Below are 21735 nucleotides of genomic sequence, written 5' to 3'. Positions count from 1 at the left end.
TTCTAAGATCCATCTGGCCATTTTCAGTTTTACCTATTGGCAGGTTTCCAAAGAAGATCCAACATGCTCCAAAAATAGATTCTCTCTTATATTTAGGATTGCATATAAACTTTCAAATGTGTTGTCAATGCACATGAAATGCTTAAACTTCTTAAAAGCTCTCCATTGGTCAAGCAAAATCATACCTTAAAAAAGGATTTATAAGGTCCTCTGTGATCTGGCCCTTGCTTGCCCAACTTTTTCTATCTGTCATGATTGTCCTGTCCCTCAGTATGCTCGAATTAAACTGGATTTATTTCAGTTCCTAGATTGTGTCACACTTTCTTGTTTCTTGTGCCTTTGTACATGCTGTTCCTTATGCTTAGAACATACTGCCCCTTCTTCTAACCAACTGCTACTCAACTTTGAAGGCTTGGCTGAGATGTCCTATTCCATCTGGGAACTAACAACATCATAGCAGTTTTCACAGTTTTCACCTGTCCACCTTGGTAGGGGATAGGAGTTGAGTCTCTCATTCCCCATTGCATCTCCAGGTCCTCACATACAAAAGGTATACATTGAATATGTAATGATGAAGATCACACAGTTTGTTTTTGAACATTATTATATTTTTACAGGATGAATTTGATTCTTCCTTTAAAATGGTGGGCAGAAAACACCAAGAGATGTGGAGCCAAAAGGTTCTGGTGCTCGGGTCCTGCATTTGCTGTGAATGTGATCTGTAATGAGTTACTCAACCTCCCAGACCCTTAGGTCCTTCAGCTGTAAATGGGGCCAATAAAAATATCCTTGTCGCTAGTTTAACTTCAGGAACAAATTAGGTCATGCTTATGAAAGCATTTTTTGAAATGATGAAGTGCCATATATATGTCAGTTATTTTATTGTCCATGTTTCAGCAGAAGTCACATGATTAACATTTGGTGGTAGTTGAGTTGTCACTTCTAAAGCTCTATCAGTATCTATCAACAGTAATAAATGGATGTACAAACTAAATGAAAGCAGTATGTCTGGTTATGCAAATACATTGTCATACATCCTGAGTTGCTAATTTCAAATGTATTTTTGCTCCATCTATAAAAAAAAAAATTCCAGAGGCATCACCATCATAACCTGCAAGTTTCTTATAGCTGCAAGCATATATCAATCAAAACCTATCCCACATGGGTTTGCTTAAAATTAAGTTGGCCAGATCTGTTATGGAAATTTTTTTAGTCTCCTTGTTCTATCATTGAATATCATTGAAGTGAAGTTTTGAGTAATGAAAAAAGTATAATTGGGCATAGAGTTAGCGCCAAGATCAATAGAGGAAAAACTATTTTTTAAGGGATTTTCAAAGGGGTTATCTATAAAAGAGCCTCCATTTAGGAAACAGTGACATTTGACTAATTAAAACCTGAGATCTCCAATGGCTCGGCTTCAACACTGTCTCCTCTTTTGACTGTCAAGGACTGCCTTTAAATAAGGTGTGTTGGGCTCATTGATTTGCATGAATTCTTCTGGTTTCTGTCATCTAAAAGTCTAAAAGTCATGTCTTATAATTTGGAATGTTTCTGGGCTTTGACAGTTCCCATCTGCTGCAGGGATGTCTAAGTGCCCCAAGCCTAGTTGGCAAAACTCAGTTAAATCTTTGTTTTTACTTGATATAATTTAAATTATTTATAGTGGTTATGTCTCAGTGATTATTAGAGAGATTTTTTTTTTTTGATGACACAAGGATTTCCTGTCACCATTTTCCAGATGATGAATAAATGCAAGGTAAAATGACACACACTTCTTATTAACATGAAATTTCTGATATTGTGATTATAATTAGTTGGACTGTAGTCCCTTCATTAGTTATTTATTTATTCACCTTCATTTTCCACTTCATTTTGGAAAGGATTTGTGGTGTTGTCATTTCATTAACCAAAGTGCAAGGGCAATTGGATCAGAAATGTCAAGTATTCAGAAATTGACGACCTTGAAATAATCACCCTTACAACTCCGCAGAGCAAAAATTTAACTATGGCAGAATGGCTTTCTACAAGAAAGGAACTAGGGTAGAGGCCAGCCATTAACGTCACATGTGTCGAGATGGCTGAATCACATGCCGTAGTTGTTGATTATTTATGCTCAACTCATGGACATTCATGCTCTCTGTACTGTTTTACTTTTTTTTTTGTACTGTTTTACTTAATAAATATTTATTAAGAACCTACTGTGTGCCAGTCATTGTCCTTAGTATTGAGGAAAGATAAAGAAAACAGAGAAGATAACTATTCTCATGGAGCATGCATACTAATAAAACAAGTCAAGCAATAAATTATGAGCAAAAGAAATTTTTTTGAGGAGTTCCATGAAGGAAATACAGAGAACTATGTCTGAGAACAATGGAGATGGGGAGGTCAGGCAGAGAGACACTCTCCTGAATAAATTTCCAATTGCTCTGTCCCTATGTTTGTTGTAAAATACCCTTTCAAATTAAAATGTGAGGTTGTGATATTATATAAACAATGGGCCTTGTGCTCTAATGTTATGTATTTAGGTCCAACTTTTCACTTGTAAATGATCTTTCTTCCCAAAGATAATATTGGCTACCTGGATGTAAGCAATATTTCAATTCCAATTACTGGCTTTGTAATAATAAAATTATGCTTCATAATATTTATTAAGCTCTTATGCTAAATCCATTCAATCTTCACAGACCATCAGATAGGTTATTTTTTTAAAATATTTAAATCCTCTTTTTTTAGCAAATTTCAATTACACAATAGTGTTATCACTGTTATAGTCACCACATGGGGCTCCTGGGTGGCTCAGTCTGTTAAGCATCTGCCTTCGGCTCAGGTCATGATCCCAGGGTCCTGGGATGGAGCCTCTCACTGGGCTCCCTGCTCAGCAGGGAGTCTACTTCTCCCTCTCCCTCTGCCCCTCTCGCCTGCTTGTGCTCTCTGTTGCTATCTCTGTCACTAGCTCTGTCTCTCTCTCTCAAAAAAAATAAACAAAATCTTTAAAAATAAAACCATGGTTACTGTGTTATACATTGGATTCTCAGACCTTATTCTTCTTACACCTGTAACTTTGTAACTTTTTATCAAATTCTCCCTATCTCCCTTACCCCTTTCCCCAGTCCCTGGCAACCACTTTTCTATTCTCTGTTTCTATAAGATTGACACTTTTTAAAGATACCAATTATAAATTATACCATGCTGTATTTTGTCTTTTTCTGTCTGGCTTATTTCACTTAGTATAATGCCCTCAGTATCCATCCACATTGTCACAAATGGCGGGATTTCCTTCTTTCTTATGGCTGAATAATACTCCATTGTGTGTGTGTGTGTGTGTGTATATCTATATCTATATCTTGATATATATATTAAATATATATAATAACAGGATATTATATATCAATATACATGTATATCTATCTATATCTATATATTCATATCTCTATATATGTACACATATACATATATTTATATCACATCTTTATCCATTCATCCATTGATGGGCACTTAAATTGCTTCCATGCATTGGCTATAGCACATAATGCTACAATGAACATGGGAGTGTGGATATCCCCTCAACATCTATTCATTTCCTTTGGATATATATCCAGAAGTGGGATTGTGTGGTCATATGGTAGTTATATTTTTTAATTTTTAAGGACCCTCCATACTATTTTCCATGGTGGCTGCAACAATTTACATTTCCGCTAACTGGGCACAATGGTTCCCTTTTCTCTACATCCTTATCAACACTTGTAATCTGTTGCCTTTTTGATAATAGCCATTCTAACAAGTGTGAGGTGCTTTCTCATTGTGGTTTTGATTTGCATGTCCCTAATGACTAGTAATGTTGAGCAACTTTTCAGTGCCTGCTGAGCATTTGTATGTCTTCTTTGGCAAAATGTCTATTCAGTTCCTCTGCCCAGATTTTAACTGGGTCATTTGGTTTTGGTTTTGGTTGTGGTTGTTATTGAGTTGTGTGAGTTCTTTATATTTTTTTATATTAACCCTTTATCAGATATCTGATTTGCAAATATTTTCTCCCATCCCATAGGATGCCTTTTTTATTTTAGTGATGGCTTCCATTATTTTGCAGAAGCTTTTTAAATTGACGTAGTCCCACTTGTTGATTTTAGCTTTTGTTGCCTCTGCTTTTGATGTCAAATCCAAAACGTCATTGCAAAGATTGATGTCAAGGAGCTTATCCTTTATCTTTTCTTTTAGAAATATATGGTTTCAGTCTTTTAATTTAAGTCTAATACATTCTGAGTTGATTTTTGTTCATGGTGTAAGATGGGGGTCCAGTTTAATTTTTTTTACATGTGCTATCCAGGTTTCCCAACACCATATATGAAGAGATTATCCTTCCCCCATTGCACATTCTTGGCTCCTTTGTCATAGATTAATAGACCATATATGCCTGTGTTTATTACTGGCTTCCCTATTCTGTTTGATTGATCTGTATGTCTGTTTTTATGCCAATAGCACAGTGCTTTGATTACTATAGTTTTGTTATGTAGTTTGAGATCAGGAAGTGCAATACCTCTAACTTTCTTTTTTCTCTATATTGCTTTGGAAATTTGTAGTCTTTCATGTTTTCCTTTTGGGTTGTTTTAGTATCATTTGTTACATTTTTTAATCATTTTGTTCAAGTATAACATGGAAGTAATAGAGTGCACAAATCTTAAGATTTACAATTTAATAAATTTTTATGATGTGAATACACCAGATATAACATTACCAGTGACCAGAAAATGCCCTTGTACCAACTCCAGTTAATACCTCCTCCTAACAGCAGCTATTTTCTTGAGTTCTATCACATTTGATTAGGGAATTTCTTGTGAATATGCATTCTTTTATGTTGGGCTTACTTTTTTCTCAATGATATATCTTGAGATTCATCCATGGTATTGTATGAAGCAGAAGTTTTTTCCTTTTCATTGATGTATTTTATTCTAATGTGTGACTATACCATGATGGGTTTATCCCTTCTACTGTTGATAGACATTTGATTATTCCCAGCTTTTGACTCTGATGAATAAGAACTATGGGCACTTTATTCATGTATATTTTTGTACATAGGTACTTGTTTCTGTGGTTGGACAGTTAGGACTGGACTTCCTGATTCACAAGGCATTCATATGTTCAGCTTCAGTAGATATCGATACATAATTTTCTATCAGTTGATACTTTGTCCGAGAAATCAAACTGTTATGAGTGATACAGAATAAGAAATTTATTATAGTAGTTAGACTTTACTCATTAGTTGAAGCTGGGGAAGCAGTCTATTGAGGATGCTGTCATGTATAGCGTTGAGCTCCAAATCACTCAAAGTCAGCCAGATCAGCAGCTGGGAAAAAAGTTGAATTCGAAGAGAATAGTAACAAACTGGAATTCACAAGGAAAGAACTAGAACCCTTGAGGAAATGTTGGAACCCTTGAGAAAATCTCTAACCTGTTAGGAAAAGGCAAAACCTGTTTTTTGTCACTTACCATCTCCAATCTTGATGATGTGGATCATCTATAGCAATAGCAAGCATTGTTTGCCATGGAGATGCACACATATTTGGCCCAGACCTTGGAGAGGCTGAAGGAAGAGATCACCCAGAGCTGACAAACTGTGAGTGAGCTGGAGATCAGTGACAACACATAGTAACTGCCACCATGCCTGACTTCCTGCAATGACCCTCAGAGCAAAAAGGCTATGACTCCTGATTTACTCCTGTCTTCTAATATCACTTGTAATGTCTTTTCTGGCAATGTTAACCAAGAATCCTATGAGAAAAGAACTTCTATAAAACCTAGTTTCAGCTTAGTTTAGTCAACAAAGGACAAAGCCACCCTTGTCATCTTGACATCCATACATACCTTTTCTAACTATACTTAACTTTTTTTTTAACTACCTTTAACTTCTTTTAAAAAAAGAAAGAAAAATAATCTTCCTCCCTAATGTAATTCAACTATCTTTATGCAACTCAAAATGTGCTATTCATCTCCTCAAACAACATAAAATCCTTTAATTTATTTTTTTAGGTTGTGTTATTTACTCTTCTAGTTGAATTACATGCTTATCTTGAAATTCTGAACTTAAATCCTCAGATATAAGTTCAATGTCTGTGAATATATCTTATGGGAGGTGGTTGAGAAATGCACGAGAAAAAAAAGTTGATTAATACTTATACAAATAGAGTCACATCAAAATGAAGAAGGAATATTCATAACTTTCATAGACTTCATTTCCACAACTAGCCACATCATTGCAGCTCATATCTTTCAGCCTCATACTTAATTTTACCCTTAGCAAGCACTCAGCTGGTCACAGTTCCCTACTTGCTGTGGTGACTTAAACTTTTATTCCTAAAGGATCTGGGCTATTTATAGTCTTGCCTTTATTGGGTTATAATTTCCCACTGATTTTTTTTCCTCTCCAAGTTTTTATTTAAATTCCAGTTAGTTAACATACAGTGTAAATTTAGCTTCAGGTATACAATTTAGTGATTCATCACTTCCATACATCACCCAGTGCTCATCACAAGTGTGCTTCTTTATCACCATCACCACCCCCAGCTCCCTTCCCCTCTGGTAACCATTAGTTTGTTCTCTACAGTTAAGAGTCTGTGTCTTGGTTTTCCTCTCTCTTCTTCTCCCCTCTGTGTTCATTTATTTTGTTTCTTAAAGTCCGCATATGAGTGAAATCATTTGGTATTTGTCTTTCTCTGACTGATGTAGCATAATACTTACTAGCTTTATCTGGTTGTTGCAAATGGCAAGATTTCATTCTTGCTTTATGGCTGACTAATATTCCTGTGTGTGTGTGTGTGTATCTGTGTGTGTATACCACCTCTTCTTTATCCGTTCCTCAGTCGCTGGGCATTTGGGCTATTTCCATAATTTGGCTTTTGTTGATAATGCTATAAGCATCAGGGTGCATATATCCCTTCAAATTGGTATTTCTGTATCCTTTGGGTAAATATCTAGTAGTGCAATTGCTGGATTGTAGGGTAGCTCTATTTTAAAATTTTTGAGGAACCTCTATACTCTTCTCAAGAGTGGCTGCACCAGTTTACACTCCCACCAATAGTGCAAGAGGGTTCCCCTTCTTCTGCATCCTTACAAATAACTTGTTTCCTGTGTTGTTAATTTTAGCCATTCTGACTAGTGTGAGGTGATATCTCATTGTAGTTTTGATTTGTATTTCCCTGATGATGAATGAGGTTGAATATATTTTCATATATCTGTTGGCCATCTGTATATCCTCTCTGGAAAAATGTATATTCACATCTTCTGTCCATTTCTTAATGGATTATTTGTTTTTGGGGTGTTGAATTTGATATGTTCTTTATAAATTTTGGATACTAACCCTTATCAGATATGTCACTTGCAAATATCTTCTCCCATTCCGTAGGTTGCCTTTTAGTTTTGTTGATTGTTTCCTTTGATGTGCAGAAGCTAATATCATCCATGATTGGGAAAAAGAGCTTTTCATCTATGGTCAGGAATAAGACAGAGATGTCCACTCTCAACACCGTTATTTAACATAGTACCAGAAGTCCTAGCCACAGCAATCAGATAATACAAAGAAATAGAACACATCCAAATTGGCAAGGAAGAAGTCAAACTTTCACTATTTGCAGATGACATGATACTTTATATAGAAACTCAAAATGGGGTGCCTGGGTGGCTCAGTGGGTTAAGCATCTGACTCTTAATTTCAGCTCAGGTCATGGCCTCAGGGTAGTGAGATCAATCCCTGCATCAGGCTCCAAACTGAGTGCAGAGCCTGCTTGACATTCTTTCTCTCCCTGTCCCTCTGCACCTACCCCCATCCCACTCATGCTTTCTGTCTCTATCTCTCAAAAAAAAAAGACTCCACCAAAAAATTGCTAGAACTGGTACACAATTCAGTCAAGTTGCAGGATACAAAATCAATGTACAGAAATCTATTGTATTTCTATACACCAATGTTGAAGCAGCAGAAAGGGAAATCAAGGAATCAATTCCATTTACAACTGCACCAAAACCCATAAGATACCAAGGAAAAAATCTAACCAAAGAGGTAAAAATCTGTACTCTGAAAACTAAAAAGCACTGATGAAAGAAATTGAAGATGACACAAAAAAATGGAAAAACATTCCTCACTCTTGGATTGGAAGAACAACTATTGTTAGAATGTCTATATTATCCACTGATTTTAATGACAGGACATAGGTGTGTTAAGAGGCACTCAGATGATATTCTGCATTCCAGACCCCCATTGTTTAGTAATAATACAATTTCCTGTTGACAATTAGGATCGATTACTCCAGATAGTAGAGCAGCTATTGAATCACTGCCATGGAAGCTTAAAGTGCCCAGCTATCAATTTTAACTTTCCAGTTTAATGGAACCATTACTATGCCCCCTGGTGTAAGTATACACCTTTTGGGAGCTCTAGACCTTGTGATATACATTAGCCCTATATTATGGTCACTGGTCACATGGAAATGTTTACATTAAATTTAAATTACTTTAAAATAAAAAAAATAAATTAATTTAAATTAAATACATTTTAAAATTTATTACTGCAGTTGCAATAGCCATATTTCCAGATTTCAGTGTGGCTCGTGTCTACATATTGGACTACACAGATATAGAACTGCACTAGATAGTCTAGAGATCAGCAGAATCCAAAATTTTGTTGACAGAAGCAAAAGATTTCACTAGAGGAATACAAAAGCTAATGGTGAGAAGAGTCTCCCTTTCCACGCATTGATTCTTGGACCAATGAATTTTGACTAGAAAAAGCAGTACTACATAGAGGTTGCTGATTTACAACATACATGGCATCCCGGAGGACCCTATTTCAGATGTTTGCACCAATTGAATCCATAATCGAGTCTTTAAAAAGCCATTCCACCGTGCTATTAGTAAAGCTGCTTCAGGATGATGGGAGAGATGGTAAGAGACTGTGTCCCTGATCAGAGCAAAGCTGTGTCGAATACAATGATGTTGAATAAGGTTTTCAATAAATCTTTGAATGAAGGTTTTTGGCAGAAGACTTACGGGCAAAAAAGGACAATCCATAATCAGAGTGTCTATTCTAGTGAGAATAGTACTGCTCTTTCCACTGTAGAATGGTCCAATGTAATCAACCTGTACCAGCTTACTGACTCATGTCCTTGGGAAATGGGGGGGGATGGTGCAATACTGGGGATTCAGCATTTGTTCTACTGGTGGCATTTTGGGCATTCAGCAGTGTTTTAGCCAAAATTGCATCGGCGGTGGTAATTTATGTGTTTGAGCCTATGTGTAAAGTTTACCCCTGAAATCATAGCTATTTTGTTCAAGGATCTATTGGACATGGATCTATTGGACAGCAGCGTCTGCAGAAATCTGACTGACCTCCATAGAATGGGTCATATTGTCTAGATGATCATTAAAATCCTCCTATTTGTGCTTGCTTTGGCAGCACATATACTAAAATTGGAACGATACAGAGAAGATGACAGACAAATTCATGAAGCGTTCCATATTTTTAATATCTACCATTTATATTGACATGGATGGAACTGGAGGGTATTATGCTAAGGGAAATAAGTCAATCAGAGAAACACAATTATCATACGGTTTCACTAATATGTGGAACATAAGGAATAGTGTAGAGGACAATAGAGGAAGGGAGGGAAAACTGAACGGGAAGAAATCAGAGAGGGAGACAAACCACATGAGGCTCTTGATTCCAGGAAACAAACTGAGGGTTGCAGAAAGGGAGGTAGGTGAGAGGATGGGGTAACTGGGTGATGGGAATTAAAGAGGGCACATGATATGATGAGCACTGGGTGTTATATTCAACTAATGAATCATTGAACATTATATCAAAAATTAATGATGTACTAAACCTTGGCTAATTGAAGTTAAAAAAAAAAAGAAAACGGAAAAAAAATAATTCAAAAAAATCCACCTGTTTGAGGTTACTCTTTTTAAGTGTTCACATGAAGAACAACTATCTTCACAATCCATGCATGCCCATTAACAGAACTAATATTGCAATTATATCCTTTTCAAGTTCTCCACCATTCATCTAATCATTACTCACTCTCCATTAAGTAGTATAGATTCATACCACTGGTCATTTCTTTTTCCTTCCAGGCAAAGCAAACAACCAGGTACATAGCTCAAAGCTTGGTCTACTGGAGGATTTTCCTTCATCACTATTCTCCAGGCCACTCCAGAGTAAACCTGTATAAATGACCCCATCTCTAAAAGAGGCCACTGTTTTCTTAGTCCACTGGTTGTAGGGAAATCTCCATATTGTTATGAGGGAAGGTTGAGAAGGGGGAGTCGATGCAGTGTGAATATGGTCTGTGGGCATATGAGCGAATTGCTCAGTTGAGCTCAATCTTGTACATACCACTACCATTTGACAATGAAGTATTGTCGTGCTGCCCAAATTTATGGTTTAAGGGTCAGATGACACCTACTTCATAATGAGCAGCTAAGGTCTTATGATAATCTGGTGGTCTATGATCAAGCATTCATTTGTTGCTTGACCCCGGTAGTAAGCCTGAAGCTGTTTCTCAAAATGATAATAGTGGTGTACAGAGGATGACACGGTTTGGATCCAAAATTTTAAATGTTTACTATGTGATCTAATTATAGAGTCTTGCCAAAGATTCTGTAAAGTATCCCAATCTGCCACAGATGTGCCAAGCATCATCAGACCATGCAAGGTCATATCCAAGTGGTAGGGAAACTGAAGAATTAGTTTTTCTTTGGGCCCTATTCAGATCTACCAGATTATCAAGCTACTCAATAAATTGGTCAGAGTAGCATGCCCAAATGAGGTTTATAGTTCTGCAAATTCAAAAGTGGCACACTAAACATTTCTGTTTTTTTTTTTTAAACAATAGAAAGAAGCAGATGCAGGGGCGCCTGGGTGGCTCAGTCGTTATGCGTCTGCCTTCGGCTCAGGTCATGATCCCAGGGTCCTGGGATCGAGTCCCACATAGGGCTCCCTGCTCCGCGGGAAGCCTGCTTCTCCCTCTCCCATTCCCCCTGCTTGTGTTCCTGCTCTTGCTCTCTCTCTGTAAAATAAATAAATAAAATCTTTTAAAAAAAAGAAAAGAAAAAAGAAAGAAGCAGATGCAGCAGTTAGCCTTTTATTTTAAAAAGAGTATCTCAATATGCCTCAGACCACTTTGTCCCTAAAAATTCCACTGAGGTGACAGGTCTCTAAATTTTTGTGGGATTTCTTTCCCTCTCGTCTCTCATGCATGTATTCCACCAAAATGTCTAGAGTAGCTGCTGCTTCCTGCTCATCTGGCCCAATCTGCATGATCTCATAAATGTAATAGCTTATCAATGTAATGATGCCTTGTGGAATGAAGAGGCCATAATATAAGTCCCTATAGACAATATTATGGCATAGGGCTGTACATTTAATATGATATTGTATTACTGGCCCTGCCAGAGGAAAGTAAATTATTTCTGATAATCTTTACTGATAGATAGGAGGGAGGAGGGCTGGGGGAGAGAGAGGGAGGGAGAGACATTTGTCAGATGCCAGGACTAGGTTGATTTGTTCCAGTAATGATGCTGCATCTGGACCAGCAGTTGCAATTAGATTTCCCCACCTGATTAAGTTTTCAACACACTACCATCTTCTAAGTCCCATCTGTCTTCTGCTCGGGCCAAATAGGGAAGTTGAAGGAAAATGTGGTAGGATCATCACACTATATCTTTCAAAACCTTGTTGATAGAAACTATCTCTGAAATCCCTCCAGGAATATGTTATTTGTTTTGGTTTATTATTTTGGTAAATAGAGGAAGTTCTTCTACAAGTTTTCATCTGAACTTTTCTACCGTATTTGCTATGAAGCTGCTCATGTACTTGGCACATGCCTGTAAGAAGCTAATGGAGGAGGTCTTGTGGGAGCAGAAGGAGCTGAATGTTGACTGCTGCCCCATGCTAACTAGGTGAGCTGGCAGATAAATGACAATATATATAAACTGTCCCAGTGCCTGTGCCCTGTGCTGGCTTCAGAGTGTGAGAAATATGACCATGGCTTTACTTTGCCTTCTAAATATCATCTCAGGGCGCCTGGGTAGCTCAGTTGGTTAAGCGACTGCCTTCGGCTCAGGTCATGATGCTGGAGTCCCGGGATCGAGTCCCACATCGGGCTTCCTGCTCAGCAAGGAGTCTGCTTCTCCCTCTGACCCTCCTCTCTCTCATGTTCTCTGTCTCTCATTCTCTCTCTCTCAAATAAATAAAATCTTTAAAAAAAAAATAAAAAAATAAAAAAAAATAAATATCATCTCAAAATCACGGAGATATTTTTTCTATTTTATTTTACAGAAGATTTATTGTTTATTATTCAAATTTAGATCTACGATCTATCTGGAACGGAATTTTATATGTGGTTTAAGATAAGCACCGAAATGCATACTTTCCCCATATTGATTCCCATTTGATTCAGCACCATATATTAGAAAGATCATCCTTTCCTCCATTGCATTGCTCTGTCACTTTGGTGAACAAACAGGTAACTGTACATAGAATGGAATAGAATAGAGGTTTTTTTTACTTTAATAGGAAGTCATGATGTCATAATGTCTGGGAGTTCAAATCCTCTAAAATTTTTGTCTTCATTATTTTGTCCTTTGCCTTTCCATATATATATATCAGAATTCATTAGCCAGTTGCCACAAAAATTCTTATGGCTTTGTTTGGGGTGCATTGAATGTAGACAATAATCTGTTGAGAATCAATATTTTGTCAGTATTGAGACTTCCAATCTATGAACATGGTGTATTCCTCTATTTTTTTAAGTCTTCTCATTCTTTTAATACAGTTTTTTTATTTTTTCGTCCAGAAGTTGTATGCATGTTGCTAGTTGGATTTATTCTTAGGTATTTGGTGTTTTTGATGCTATTGGAAATAGTAACTTTTTAAGAATTTTTAATAATTTTGTTACTATTTAAAAATTGTATATGATCTCTCACCCTGTAATTTTCTCCATTTTATTATTAATTACATTTACTGAATTTTCTGTTTCTCAATTATGCCAAATGAAAATAATGACCCCTAAATTTCTCCCTTTCTGATTCTGATAACTTCTATTTTTTTAAATTTCCTTTTTGAACTGTCTAGGACCCCAGTACACTTTTGACTAAATGTAATGATAATGGACTGTCTTGTCTCATCCATAGTGTTAGCTGTACATTGTTACCGTGTTTTGTATTTTATCAGATTGAGGTATAGAGAGTTTAAATATATGATTAAAGCCAAACAGACAGTGATTTAGAGTGAGGGGATTTGATTCAAGAATATATTTCCATAACATTAAATTATTAAATAGCAGTTGCTGATTATAATGTTTTCAGAAAGTGATATGTAATGATGCTGTTGCTCTGTGAAGTCCCATATATTAAATTTGTATTTTTCTAGAAATTATACCACTTTGGCAAGTGTGGCAGTTAATTCTATGTGTAACATGGCTGGGCTAAAGGATGTCCAGAGAACTGGTAAAACATTATTTCTGAGTATGTCTGTGAGGGTGTTTCCAGAAGAGATTAACATTTGACTTGACCGGTGAAAGATCATCCTCCCTAAGGCAAACGGGTGTCATCTGATGATGATGGGCTTGAGTAGAGTAAAAGGACAGAGAAAGGATGAATTTACTGTCTTTGTTTGAGCTGGGACATCCCTCTTCTCCTATGTATGCTCCTGGTTCTTGGACCCTCAGACTCACCTGAATTATTCCACGGGGTCTCCAGGTTCTCCAGCTCAGAGACAGCAGATCATGGGACTTCTTGGTCGCCATAATCACATGAGCCTATTTCTATAATAAATTCCTTCGTATATATTATATATAATACATATTATATATATTATATTATATCCCTAAAACAATATTATATATTTTCTTGGTTCCATTCCTCCAAACAACCCAGACCAGTATTGGCAAATCTTACTTTTTTACCACACAGTGGTAATGCATTTTTACCACAGCTTACAAAACCCTAAATAATCTATTTTCCTTCTTTTTCTTTAAAAATTTCTTTTCCTTCACATGCACATACATTCATTATTATTCTTCAGCCACACTTACCACTTGCCAATTTTTGAATGCCAAAGCCAAGTGAGCTCCTGTTCATGTCATCACTCATGCCATTCCTTTTGCCTAGAACTTTCTCCCTGTAGACATCTGCATGGCATCTCATTAAAAAGGACTTCCCTGACTCATGTCACCTTCTTGTGTAGATTATTAGCAGAGATACTCAGAGCCATGCTCCTTCCTGCCCTGTTTGCCCATAAACTAGTCCTCTTTACTAGTTCCCTTTACTTGTTTCCAGCCTCCGCAACCCATATTGACATCCAATATTTTAAATTTATTTCTCTAACTTCTCCAAAATAATCTAAACTCCTTAAAAAGACAGGACTTTATTCTGGATCTATTTCCAGAATAGATGTGCATATGATATATTATAGATTTTTTTTTTACAGATTTTTTTTTTCTGAATGAATAAATGAATGAATGAGTTTCAAAGTGTAAAAAGTTACCTAATTTCTCAGAAATTTTGCTAATTATTTTTTTCCTGTGAATCGAACCCTGAAGAAAGACAAGCTTGGGGCCTTCATTATTATCTCCTTTTTATAGCAATGATTCAGAAGGCATTGATAGATATTTAACACATCTTTCAGATGCATCCTGACTAGGCCCAAGGTAACTTGGAGGTGGGAGCATTCATCATTTGCCATATGATAAGCTTCTGTTGTTTGCTTGTAGTGCAAGGAGTTCATAATGCCTACTTTATATGCAATATGCTTGAAAAATGAAAGATTATTGTTGATATTGAAGTAAGATATGTAATATTATATGTAATTCATTTTCCTCAATGTATGCCCTTTAGCTATATTCAACCCTGTCCTTCCCACCTAGTCCTAAGATAAATGTAAAAGTGGGATTCTGTATATAAATGGTGCATCTATCTACAAAATTGATTTCTGGGGCCAAAGAAATAATTGTAATTTATGAGATACACTTGTGATAGTCATGAATGTTAAGCAGAGTAGATAGGTCTGGGTGACATGACTTTGATTTTTAATTATAGGTCAACTCACTTAATTCCATAATGTGACACTTCACCCTTCTTTTTTTAAACTGAAAGCTAAAAGTGCAAATGAACTAAACTTTGAATGTCAACCTGAGTTTCAGCAGCTAAATATGCAACTCTGAGCAAGTAACTTGACCTCCTGGGCCCTCAGTTTTCCTAGCTTGGCCCACATAATATCTAATGTCCATCCTTAAATCTGCAAAAAATGCAATAGTTCTTTATCATCATTTATTAAGGGAACCAGCTTGGGAATTAGAACTTAGGTGAGAAGTGTTTTAGTCCTAAGTGTAATACACAGCTTTCTGATAAGAGAGTGAGGAAGAAAAGGAAGAGAGAGAGAGAGTGTGTGTGTGTGTCCTACATCAGAAATCTTTTTATTTTATTTTATAAATTTTTTTTAAGATTTTATTTATTTATTTGAGAGAGAGAATGAGAGACAGAGAGCACGAGAGGGAAGAGGGTCAGAGGGAGAAGCAGACCCCCCACTGAGCAGGGAGCCCGATGTGGGACTCGATCCCGGGACTCCAGGATCATGACCTGAGCCGAAGGCAGTCGCTTAACCAACTGAGCCACCCAGGCGCCCTATTCTATAAATTTTTTAAAAAGATTTTATTTATTTATTTTTTATTTGAGAGAGAGTGCGAGCAGACTCCACACTGAACGCAGAGCCCAACATGAGGCTTGATCCCACAACTGTGAGATCAGGACCTGAGCTGAAACCAAGAGTTCGGCCCTCAACTGACTGAGCCACCCAGGCACCCCCATCAGAAATCTTTTAAAAAAATACAACCCCAGTTTTAAAAACACATCCCTAGTTTGCCAGACCTTGCCTATTTGGGAGAACAGATGAGGTCAGAGTCACAGAGTACTCAAGTTTTATTGGAACTTTCCTTTGACTCAAGAATCTCACTGTCTTCTTGAACATCATTCTTCCTCAGCATTAAGAGGTTTCTTAGACTCCCTAGGGATTGTGCTTAGCTGTGAGGAAAGGAGTTGGGGCAAGCCTGAGGGAAAGAAGTTTCAGTGATGTCAACAATAAGCATAAAGTTACCATTACCTGAAGGAGTTTGGTGCATTGAAGATAGGATGTGGTTAGATACTAAAGAATGGGAGTGGGGGTGGGAGGTGGGGGAGGTAACATAAGATTAGAAAGTGAGGTGAGGCTAGATCAAGCAGGGGTCTGTAGGGCAGCTATTTTAACTTTCATGTGTGATACTTCTGCTTACCATAAATCTAGGTAGAGCTGAGGTAGAAGGAAAATTTGAGTGCCAGACACCATGATGTATTGAGATAGATCCTTCTCTTACTACCAAGGGTCTCCTCACAGTTCATGTTCATCCTGGGTGGTTCTTTCTTACCTAAGTGTAAGAGGCCTCCCAGCAAGTCTTAGATCTTTCACAGATTTCTTGGAGATTGGCCCTGCTAACTCACCAGCTATGCCCAGTCATGTCAGAAGCACAATTTAGGTACAAGGCAAAAAAACCTGTACTCAGATTACATCATAATATAATATAATCAAAATTTGTGATGCCTTCAGGAATCTAGAAACTTAAATGCTAAGTGCACTTTAACTTCTAATTGGAGGTTAAAGATGATCTAGATAAGGTTACTGCTCGTGTCTCTCATCAAAAATGGATTTTTCATTTGTTCCTTTGTTATCTGCTTTCTGAGTCACTGATCCTAGCCTATCCCACAGTTCTAACACACAGATGAAGCCAATCCTCCTCTTGAGCTAGATCTCCTTATTAGTAGAACAAGCTGGTATCACTGGGACAATTTTCCAACTCTGACAAAATATAGGCAAACCCTTGCAGAAGGGCTGACAGAGAAGTAGCTGGCCTAATTGGAAGCTGATATTTAAAACAATGATATAGAATCTTCTGCATCACCTTAAAGGATCACTGACTTTATGCAAACATGCCGAGGGTGCCCTGCTTTCCCATTAGAAAATATGACCAAATATATTCTCGTATTATGTATATGTGGCAAGACTAGTTGGTAATGACTAACAAAATACTTGTTTCAGCCACAATGATGAAAACAAATGCCTGCATTTGGGAAAGGTCCACTAGTGAAACCAATCATTTCAATGAAAAGAGCTATGTGCTGCTGAAGTCGTGTCCCAACATAAAATGTTCATTTGTGGAAACGATGCTTTACTTAGCAATGCTCTCAAAGCTCGATGAGGAAGTAAAAGGATCAACAAACGGAAGTGTAGTATGAATTTCTTTGCAAAATATTTTATGTGATTGAACTATTTTGTGGGTTGATTTAAGTGTTTTTTGTTTATGAAAAATTATTTAATGGCAGTACTCTTGAAATTACATGCCTGTAGAGAAGGTCACAATAGTCTGACAATAAAGTTTGTTTCTGAGGGAGTAGAGAGCCAGGCTCACTTGAATAGCAGTTGGGAGTCTGGGTTCCTTTGTGTGTATGTGGTTGTGCTCTTGGTTGGTTTGGTTTTCAGTGGGGGATGGGCTGAGAGAAAAACAGTTTTAACTAAAAAGATATGCCCAGTTGATTAAAATTTACTAAAGAACATATCAACATTTTTAGGCTATCTTTCAAAATCAGTACTCTGTTCTGAATTATCCATTAACTTGCAGATTCAGGTTCACCCCCTTATTATTAAAATACATATTCATCAACCTCTCGCAGTTGTGATGTTCTAGTTGCAAATAGCTTCTACTTTTCTAGGACATAATTTCACTTTGTTTAAGCAAGAATTCTTGAGTGTTTTTTGTTTTTGTTTTTAAAGGGAAAGAATCCATTGGCTGATTTTTTTCTCTTTATTGGGCTCATCAAATGATTTCAGGCACATTTTTTCAGGCCCTTTGTTGATAAGCTCTTATTGGGTTAGCATTGCATTTATTTGTTTCTAAGATCTGATTCTGGGGATGTTTGAGATGAACTCATTAACATCTAGATTTTTCGTGAAAACAGAAACTTTTTCATCACAAAGTTGGGAGTAAGACCTGGGCGATTAGTTATATCTGCTTCCTGAACCCCATTATTTGTAAAGAAACCCAATAAGGACCCTTTGACTTTTGCCACACACCACTTAACAGAGTTATTAACTAAGAGATGTATGTTATTATATCAGACTTCTCAGAGCAGATAAAGATTTAATGCAGGATACCTTCCTAGCACTGATGACAGCATGAAGAATTACACACTCTGGGACAAGTGTTAAAATGCCTGGCAATTTCTGTGAGTCTATGGAAGAAATAGTTTAAAAAATAGCTTTTATCAGATAATTGTGTTGATCTCATTTGCCAGAGTAGAAGAGTATACATTAAGTTATGTAAGGCTAGTAAGGCTATTAAAATATAATTTTCTTAGAGGCGGAGATACAGTTTAAAACTTAAAATTAAAAAAAAAACCCTAAAATTCAAAGAAAAAAACCCCCACAATTTTTTATGCTATTGACTCTTGGAAAGTTTGCATGAATGGCTGAGGACCAATGACATCATAACATGGACAGAATTGCTCCAACAGGGAAGGGTTTGCTAACTTGTACCTACGGCTTACACTTCATGTATATCATTTAATCCTCACAATAATTCTCTGGGGGAAGCTTTACTATTGTTATCCCTCTTTTATTATTATTATTATTATTATTATTATTATTATTTTATTTTTTTTAGAGAGGGGTGAAGGGGCAGAAAGAATATTAAGCATGCTCCATGTAGAAATTTTCAAAATGAATTTATATGTGACATAGTCTCTTGACAACCATTGGCCAAAGAGAGCATGCATCATAACATTTAGAAATAGCAGACACAGTCAGCCAGACTTGGATGAAAATTCTAGTTCTGATCATTATGAACCATAAGATCTTAGTCAAGTTGTTTAACTTCCTGAGCCCCAACTTCTGTATCTATTAGAAGGTCATAATAGAGTATTTATCTCTTAGTGTTCTTATGAGGATTAAATGAAATAATGCAAGTAAATTGATTAGGCGGGAGCTTGACATTGGCACTTAGTATGCACTTAATAATCGTGAGCCGGATGGGAAGGATTCTTCTATCCCATGTGGCCATTTTGCCCAGGGAGAAACTTTTATTCACAAAACCCCAAGTTTTTGGTAGAATTACCATGCTGTAAATATCAAGAGTTATGCCAGGCAACTCTCTCATTGCTTCTAGCATCCAAGCAGAGGAGCCCTTGCCTCCTTCCCTCTCTTAGGATGCGGCTTGGGCCAGTGACTAGCTGTGTAAATGGATTAAGAACCTCACCCACAGGCCAGTTATTCTGGATTCGTATAAAGGGTGAATAAAACAGTGCTTTGAAATTCAGCCTGAGTCCCTTGATATAGCAGTGCTTTCCAGAGAAGTCCTGCATGAGGAGACATATTGAATGTGCAGTAACTATCAATAAAATAGACTTCATGTTACCATTCAAATAACCATTTGGTTATTTTTTCCTTTGTGTCAGGGAATTCTAGAAGGCACCAAGGATGAAAAACCAAGACCTAGCTCTTTCAATTATTATAAAAAGGAATATCAGTCTTAGGATCCTACCCTTTATTTAAATGAGAAAATAAAATGTAGATAACAATAGCAACTAGCTAAGGGTTTGAATCCATATTTAAGTGGAGAAAACTGAACATATGATATTTTATTTTATTTATTTTATTTATTTATTTTTAAAGATTTTATTTATTTATTCATTAGAGACAGAGAGAGAGAGGCAGAGGGAGAAGCAGGCTCCCAAGGAGCAGGGAGCCCGATGCGGGACTCGAACCCAGGACCCTGAGATCATGACCTGAGCCGAAGGCAGATGCTTAACGACTGAGCCACCCAGGCGCCCGAACATATGATATTTTAAATGATGAAAAGTAGAGGTGACTGGGTGGCACAGTCAGTTAGTTGTCCAACTCTTGGTTTGGCTCAGGTCATGATCTCAGGGCCATGAGATTGAGCCCCAAACCAGGCTCCACATTCAGCACAGAGTCTGTTTAAGACTCTCTTTACCTCTGCCCTTACCCCCACCCTCCATACTCTCTCTCTAAAATAAATAAATACATCTTTTAAAAAAATGATGAAAAGTATACTGAAAAATGTTGACTGCATTTTAATCCATCCCGCACCTCCATACATACTGCCATCATGTTATGGTAAATTGAATTAACATCTACTTACTTCTGAATAATGAAGTCACATACCTCCCTGATATGTGACTTTGGGTTTGCATATATAGACTTTTTGAGTCATTCAAGATGGATTAAGGAATGAGAAAACTAGGTGTTGTAAAATGATAAAGCAGAGGTCTGAACCAGATAGCACCCCCTTGAGGGAGATGAAGCAAAGCAAGGTAACAGCGCAGCCTGAAGAGAGCAAGAGGTGGGGGTGCTATGACAGATGGCAAATGTGTCTCAGAGAATGGTGTCTTCTGATGAGCACTGGCATTGCTGAACTGAGTAGATTGTAAAAAATAAAAATTAAGTAAAAAATTCAAAAATTACTTCATTTGTTTCTTCTTGAGCGTGAAAGTTTCTTTATGTCTCTGGGGCCACTGTGGGCAAGAGGCAGGAAGTCAAAAATTTTGAGACGTAAACAGACTTTGAGCACTGAAAGAGAGTATTCATTCATTCATTTGCTCATCACTCAGTCACTTATTTATTCCTTTAGTGAATATTTAGTGTGTTTCTTCTATGTCTTAGACAAGAAAAAAAAATTGATATTCACATCTCAAATGTTTTGAATCTCTTAATGAAAATCCTGAAGATAAAAAATTTGGAAAGATTATAGCAATCCAGAGATGGTATATTAAAAATAACTGAGCCATAGCTGTTACTGTAAAGGAAGCATAAAGAAATATATACTTTTTAAATTATTTTATGTATTAGAAAAATATATAAAATATTTAATATATAATATAAAATATATATGTACAAATGTCTGCATACATTTATTGATGTCCTGAACAGGCTTTAGATCTTAACAATTTTTTAAAATTTTTTTAAAGGTAATGATTATACGGAATTGACACTGTAAATTTGGTTGTCACTGCTCTCTCTAATAACAGAATGATAAAAAGAAATATAAGACTTTTTTAGATTAAATCATCTATCACCTACTTATAACTGGGTAAAAGACGATTAACATTACTTCATATTGTTGATTGGCTTTTTATGATAATTGCTTTTTGATCGGTTTTTGTAAATTGGAACTTGAAACTCCAAGGTGAGATTTATAACACCAGGAAGATTTTTTTTTTTTTTAAGATTTTATTTGACAGAGAAAGAGAGAGACAGTGAGAGAGGGAACACAAGCAGGGGGAGTGGGAGAGGGAGAAGCAGGCTTCCTGCAGAACAGGGAGCCCGATGCGGGGCTCGATCCCAGGACTCTGGGATCATGACCTGAGCCGAAGGCAGACGCTTAACCACTGAGCCACCCAGGCGCCCCAGGAAGATTTTTATTAAACCCTGAATAACAACAAAAAAATATGCTTATAAAGAGAACTTTAATTATATTCCTCTGCAAAAAAAAAGTTCATATTTCAGAATTAAATAAAAACTACTTGGAAATAAGAAATTTCTATTGATGCAACATTCTGAGTTCCTTGAAAAAAATTAAGCCATAATATAATAGGGAAATGGGATGTGAGAAAATATTGTTCATTTCTCACTCTAATAATCAAAATCAC

General features: G+C 36.7%; 1 pseudogene; it reads left to right on the top strand.

The window, feature by feature from the left end:
- Positions 1–9420: 9420 nt before the first annotated feature.
- On the top strand, positions 9421–9504 carry LOC123324460 (annotated as a pseudogene).
- Positions 9505–21735: the final 12231 nt, after the last annotated feature.

The sequence above is a fragment of the Neomonachus schauinslandi genome, chromosome 3 (assembly GCF_002201575.2).
Source record: "Neomonachus schauinslandi chromosome 3, ASM220157v2, whole genome shotgun sequence".
NCBI lineage: Eukaryota > Metazoa > Chordata > Mammalia > Carnivora > Phocidae > Neomonachus > Neomonachus schauinslandi.
Note: the sequence above shows the minus strand (reverse complement) of the source record. Positions and strands in the feature narration are given on the sequence as shown.